The 6441-nt window shown below is 53.5% G+C and overlaps 3 non-coding genes across 3 annotated transcripts in view; all 3 read left to right on the top strand.

The window, feature by feature from the left end:
* Positions 1-3591: 3591 nt before the first annotated feature.
* LOC126333660 (small subunit ribosomal RNA) lies at positions 3592-5484 on the top strand. The gene has a single exon (XR_007564320.1). It is a non-coding gene; the product is annotated as a small subunit ribosomal RNA (ribosomal RNA).
* A 371-nt stretch (positions 5485-5855) lies between these two features.
* On the top strand, positions 5856-6010 carry LOC126333658 (5.8S ribosomal RNA). The gene has a single exon (XR_007564318.1). It is a non-coding gene; the product is annotated as a 5.8S ribosomal RNA (ribosomal RNA).
* A 188-nt stretch (positions 6011-6198) lies between these two features.
* The window catches only part of LOC126333657 (large subunit ribosomal RNA), a 4222-nt gene continuing 3979 nt past the window's right edge, over positions 6199-6441 (top strand). Inside the window, exon 1 of the ribosomal RNA XR_007564317.1 lies at positions 6199-6441. This exon is cut by the window's right edge and continues 3979 nt beyond it. This is a non-coding gene — a ribosomal RNA (large subunit ribosomal RNA).

The following is a 6441-nucleotide window of genomic DNA, read 5'->3' as shown; positions in this document are numbered from 1 at the left end:
CCCTTAACCTAACTGTGGTTGTACCACATTATCCTTAACCTAACTGTGGTTGTACCACATTATCCCTTAACCTAACTGTGGTTGTACCACATTATCCCTTAACCTAACTGTGGTTGTACCACATTATCCCTTAACCTAACTGTGGTTGTACCACATTATCCCTTAACCTAACTGTGGTTGTACCACATTATCCCTTAACCTAACTCAAGTTGTCCCTTAACCTAACTCAAGTTGTCCCTTAACCTAACTCAAGTTGTCCCTTAACCTAACTCAAGTTGTCCCTTAACCTAACTCAAGTTGTCCCTTAACCTAACTCAAGTTGTCCCTTAACCTAACTCAAGTTGTCCCTTAACCTAACTCAAGTTGTCCCTTAACCTAACTCAAGTTGTCCCCTTAACCTAACTCAAGTTGTCCCTTAACCTAACTCAAGTTGTCCCTTAACCTAACTCAAGTTGTCCCTTAACCTAACTCAAGTTGTCCCTTAACCTAACTCAAGTTGTCCCTTAACCTAACTCAAGTTGTCCCTTAACCTAACTCAAGTTGTCCCTTAACCTAACTCAAGTTGTCCCTTAACCTAACTCAAGTTGTCCCTTAACCTAACTCAAGTTGTCCCTTAACCTAACTCAAGTTGTCCCTTAACCTAACTCAAGTTGTCCCTTAACCTAACTCAAGTTGTCCCTTAACCTAACTCAAGTTGTCCCTTAACCTAACTCAAGTTGTCCCTTAACCTAACTCAAGTTGTCCCTTAACCTAACTCAAGTTGTCCCTTAACCTAACTCAAGTTGTCCCTTAACCTAACCCACGTTGTCCCTTAACCTAACCCACGTTGTCCCTTAACCTAACCCACGTTGTCCCTTAACCTAACCCACGTTGTCCCTTAACCTAACCCACGTTGTCCCTTAACCTAACCCACGTTGTCCCTTAACCTAACCCACGTTGTCCCTTAACCTAACCCACGTTGTCCCTTAACCTAACCCACGTTGTCCCTTAACCTAACCCACGTTGTCCCTTAACCTAACCCACGTTGTCCCTTAACCTAACCCACGTTGTCCCTTAACCTAACCCACGTTGTCCCTTAACCTAACCCACGTTGTCCCTTAACCTAACCCACGTTGTCCCTTAACCTAACCCACGTTGTCCCTTAACCTAACCCACGTTGTCCCTTAACCTAACCCACGTTGTCCCTTAACCTAACCCACGTTGTCCCTTAACCTAACCCACGTTGTCCCTTAACCTAACCCACGTTGTCCCTTAACCTAACCCACGTTGTCCCTTAACCTAACCCACGTTGTCCCTTAACCTAACCCACGTTGTCCCTTAACCTAACCCACGTTGTCCCTTAACCTAACCCACGTTGTCCCTTAACCTAACCCACGTTGTCCCTTAACCTAACCCACGTTGTCCCTTAACCTAACCCACGTTGTCCCTTAACCTAACCCACGTTGTCCCTTAACCTAACCCACGTTGTCCCTTAACCTAACCCACGTTGTCCCTTAACCTAACCCACGTTGTCCCTTAACCTAACCCACGTTGTCCCTTAACCTAACCCACGTTGTCCCTTAACCTAACCCACGTTGTCCCTTAACCTAACCCACGTTGTCCCTTAACCTAACCCACGTTGTCCCTTAACCTAACCCACGTTGTCCCTTAACCTAACCCACGTTGTCCCTTAACCTAACCCACGTTGTCCCTTAACCTAACCCACGTTGTCCCTTAACCTAACCCACGTTGTCCCTTAACCTAACCCACGTTGTCCCTTAACCTAACCCACGTTGTCCCTTTGCCTAACATAGTTCACTGCTCGGAATCTCTGGTGTCGTTGTTATCCTCATGTAGATGTCTTGCGAGTGTTGCTTACTTTCCACATATTCCCGCTATCCACTGTCAATTGTACTGCAATAGGACTATATCGCCCCCCCCCCCCTCCCTCTGTCCCCCTCTTTGTGTCTCTGTCCTCTCAAGCTGGTCGGTCTGGCGTTTGAGTGTTAAATGAGCCTCGCAGCTGTTCAGTTGCATTCAGATGTCGACGCCCTCAGTGTACGTCGTGGTATGGTCTGTGTCCATTGTCCGCTGATGTCGTACGCGTAACCCACACGCTGTACCGATCATCGGTCGTTACGTACAGAGTGAAGTAGTGTGATACGTGTGACCGTACGCTGGCTGTGCCCAACGGTGTCGAATCTCAATTTCCATATGATGTGCTCGATGCTACTTGTCTCGTCTCCCAATAACAGCTAGGTTGCACTGTGGTACGCCGTAGAGGCGTGTGGGAGGAACGTACGAACGCATTGTATGTCACCCTGGGTCGCTGGGGGTGGTGGTGCGGTGAGTCAGGTCAGGTCAGGTCAGCGTGAGCCGTCTGATGTAGTGACGCGTGTATTCCGACTTTGTCGTATTGCCTCACACAAAGTGCTACCCTGGTGGACCGCGTTCCATATCTGGGACATGCCGCAGATGCCGGTTGACAGTGGATCGCGGAAGGGACATCGCATACGTGCGCGGGCCACCTTCCACGTGTTCTCTTCTGCACATGTCGCAGTGTGTATGTGGTCTGATGTAGCGTGTCGTGACACATGACATCCTGGCATGCAAGAATTGTTGAATTCGCAAATGTAGGTGGACATCTACGTTTACTGCCCAAGATACGCAAATGAACTGGAAATCCGTTGTTGAGCGGTTGTTCACGCTGGAGGTGAATCTGTGATGGCGACGATCGGTACAGCTATTAACCGGTTGTTTCAGCGGTACCCGCCACATCCACACACGTGACTAGGCCCATGTGGGTATGAAGCGATACGCGGCGGTGGCTTGGTGGGACTGTTCCCGGCCGGTGAAGGGGGGCCGCCCGGCGTGTTGGCCGCGCGCTGCGTGGGCGCACGCGCAACAGGCGGCTGGTGGGGGGCGCCGAGTGGCAGGAGCGCCAGCCGACGGGCCCGGCAGGCGGCGCAGCTACGCTGCGGCGCACCCTGCACGCGGCGCCTGGCGGCCAAAGTTGGTTCAGCCGAGCCCGGTGCGAAGCGCGGTGGACATCTGCAGTGTGCTGGTCTGATTGAGGACTGTGTGCGTTGAGGATGCGCCGCCGCCTGGCACTCGGCGCCGCGACGCCGTCTGCTGCTCGGTCGCCCCAGCGGTTCTCGCAGGTGGTTTGTATCGCAGTTGTGCGGACGTGTTGGCGCGTGCGCTGTGCTGGGAGAGTTCGCTTCTGCACCCAAGTGGGGCTTTGCCCTTGTGTGGCGCTGGCGTTGGAGCTGCCGGTCACCATAGGTGGCGCGTGTTGTCTCCCGCCGGCAATGCCACGACAGCACGCTCCCGGGCCTCTGTCGGCAGCGGCAAGCTCAGTTGGGAGCAAGGGTGTTCTCACTAAAACCGTCTACTCGCCTAACTCCGGGCGATTGCGCCTCTCTCGAAACCGACCAAGTACCTAGGACGGCGCTGCGCGCCGCCGGGACCTGAGAGGGTTTCGAGGTGTATCGTGCAGGGGAGCTCGGCCTCCTCCTGTTTGCAGAATAATTGAGCGGACGCTTGCGTGTTCGCGCGGGCCCCCGGGACACACTCCCGGGCGGCCGGCTGCTCAGCTCTAGTTGACGCAGCTCCCTGGTTGATCCTGCCAGTAGTCATATGCTTGTCTCAAAGATTAAGCCATGCATGTCTCAGTACAAGCCGCATTAAGGTGAAACCGCGAATGGCTCATTAAATCAGTTATGGTTCCTTAGATCGTACCCACGTTACTTGGATAACTGTGGTAATTCTAGAGCTAATACATGCAAACAGAGTCCCGACCAGAGATGGAAGGGACGCTTTTATTAGATCAAAACCAATCGGATTGGCTTGTCTGGTCCGTTTGCCTTGGTGACTCTGAATAACTTTGGGCTGATCGCACGGTCCTCGTACCGGCGACGCATCTTTCAAATGTCTGCCTTATCAACTGTCGATGGTAGGTTCTGCGCCTACCATGGTTGTAACGGGTAACGGGGAATCAGGGTTCGATTCCGGAGAGGGAGCCTGAGAAACGGCTACCACATCCAAGGAAGGCAGCAGGCGCGCAAATTACCCACTCCCGGCACGGGGAGGTAGTGACGAAAAATAACGATACGGGACTCATCCGAGGCCCCGTAATCGGAATGAGTACACTTTAAATCCTTTAACGAGTATCTATTGGAGGGCAAGTCTGGTGCCAGCAGCCGCGGTAATTCCAGCTCCAATAGCGTATATTAAAGTTGTTGCGGTTAAAAAGCTCGTAGTTGGATTTGTGTCCCACGCTGTTGGTTCACCGCCCGTCGGTGTTTAACTGGCATGTATCGTGGGACGTCCTGCCGGTGGGGCGAGCCGAAGGGGTGCTTTCGCGTCCCGAGGCGGACCCCGTTTAAATCCTACCAGGGTGCTCTTTGTTGAGTGTCTCGGTGGGCCGGCACGTTTACTTTGAACAAATTAGAGTGCTTAAAGCAGGCAAGCCCGCCTGAATACTGTGTGCATGGAATAATGGAATAGGACCTCGGTTCTATTTTGTTGGTTTTCGGAACCCGAGGTAATGATTAATAGGGACAGGCGGGGGCATTCGTATTGCGACGTTAGAGGTGAAATTCTTGGATCGTCGCAAGACGAACAGAAGCGAAAGCATTTGCCAAGTATGTTTTCATTAATCAAGAACGAAAGTTAGAGGTTCGAAGGCGATCAGATACCGCCCTAGTTCTAACCATAAACGATGCCAGCCAGCGATCCGCCGCAGTTCCTCCGATGACTCGGCGGGCAGCCTCCGGGAAACCAAAGCTTTTGGGTTCCGGGGGAAGTATGGTTGCAAAGCTGAAACTTAAAGGAATTGACGGAAGGGCACCACCAGGAGTGGAGCCTGCGGCTTAATTTGACTCAACACGGGAAACCTCACCAGGCCCGGACACCGGAAGGATTGACAGATTGATAGCTCTTTCTTGATTCGGTGGGTGGTGGTGCATGGCCGTTCTTAGTTGGTGGAGCGATTTGTCTGGTTAATTCCGATAACGAACGAGACTCTAGCCTGCTAACTAGTCGCGTGACATCCTTCGTGCTGTCAGCGATTACTTTTCTTCTTAGAGGGACAGGCGGCTTCTAGCCGCACGAGATTGAGCAATAACAGGTCTGTGATGCCCTTAGATGTTCTGGGCCGCACGCGCGCTACACTGAAGGAATCAGCGTGTCTTCCTAGGCCGAAAGGTCGGGGTAACCCGCTGAACCTCCTTCGTGCTAGGGATTGGGGCTTGCAATTGTTCCCCATGAACGAGGAATTCCCAGTAAGCGCGAGTCATAAGCTCGCGTTGATTACGTCCCTGCCCTTTGTACACACCGCCCGTCGCTACTACCGATTGAATGATTTAGTGAGGTCTTCGGACTGGTACGCGGCATCGACTCTGTCGTTGCCGATGCTACCGGAAAGATGACCAAACTTGATCATTTAGAGGAAGTAAAAGTCGTAACAAGGTTTCCGTAGGTGAACCTGCGGAAGGATCATTACCGACTAGACTGCATGTCTTTCGATGTGCGTGTCGTGTCGCGCAACACGCTACCTGTACGGCAGTGGCCGTGCGCCGCGTGCGGAACCACGCGTGCCTCTCAAAACTAGCGGAAGTGTTGTTGTTGTTGTTGTTGTGTGGTACGAGCGCTGAAGCTCTGGAGCGGCTGGCCTGCGGTACCTGGCGCCTGGCGCCGGTTTTGAATGACGTTCGCCCGAGTGCCTGTCCGCTCCGGTGTGGAGCCGTACGACGCCCATCGGCTGTGAGGCCGTTGGACACAAAAAAAATAGTGGAACAGGGGCCGTCAGACGCCTCAGTCCCGCAAATGCTACTGTCTTGAAAGAGACAGTGGGAGACTGAAAAGGAAAAGATCACCCAGGACGGTGGATCACTCGGCTCGTGGGTCGATGAAGAACGCAGCAAATTGCGCGTCGACATGTGAACTGCAGGACACATGAACATCGACGTTTCGAACGCACATTGCGGTCCATGGATTCCGTTCCCGGGCCACGTCTGGCTGAGGGTCGGCTACGTATACTGAAGCGCGCGGCGTTTGTCCCGCTTCGGAGACGTGGGAGTGTCGTGGTCGCCTGTGTGGCCGGCCGCGTCTCCTTAAACGTGCGATGCGCGCCCGTCGCCTGGCGGTTCGCATACCGGTACTTTCTCGGTAGCGTGCACAGCCGGCTGGCGGTGTGGCGTGCGACACCTCGTACAACGACCTCAGAGCAGGCGAGACTACCCGCTGAATTTAAGCATATTACTAAGCGGAGGAAAAGAAACTAACAAGGATTCCCCCAGTAGCGGCGAGCGAACAGGGAAGAGTCCAGCACCGAACCCCGCAGGCTGCCGCCTGTCGTGGCATGTGGTGTTTGGGAGGGTCCACTACCCCGACGCCTCGCGCCGAGCCCAAGTCCAACTTGAATGAGGCCACGGCCCGTAGAGGGTGCCAGGCCCGTAG

This window comes from Schistocerca gregaria, unplaced genomic scaffold (genome assembly GCF_023897955.1).
Source record: "Schistocerca gregaria isolate iqSchGreg1 unplaced genomic scaffold, iqSchGreg1.2 ptg001623l, whole genome shotgun sequence".
In the NCBI taxonomy this organism is placed as follows: domain Eukaryota; kingdom Metazoa; phylum Arthropoda; class Insecta; order Orthoptera; family Acrididae; genus Schistocerca; species Schistocerca gregaria.
This window is presented reverse-complemented; position numbering and strand designations above follow the sequence as displayed.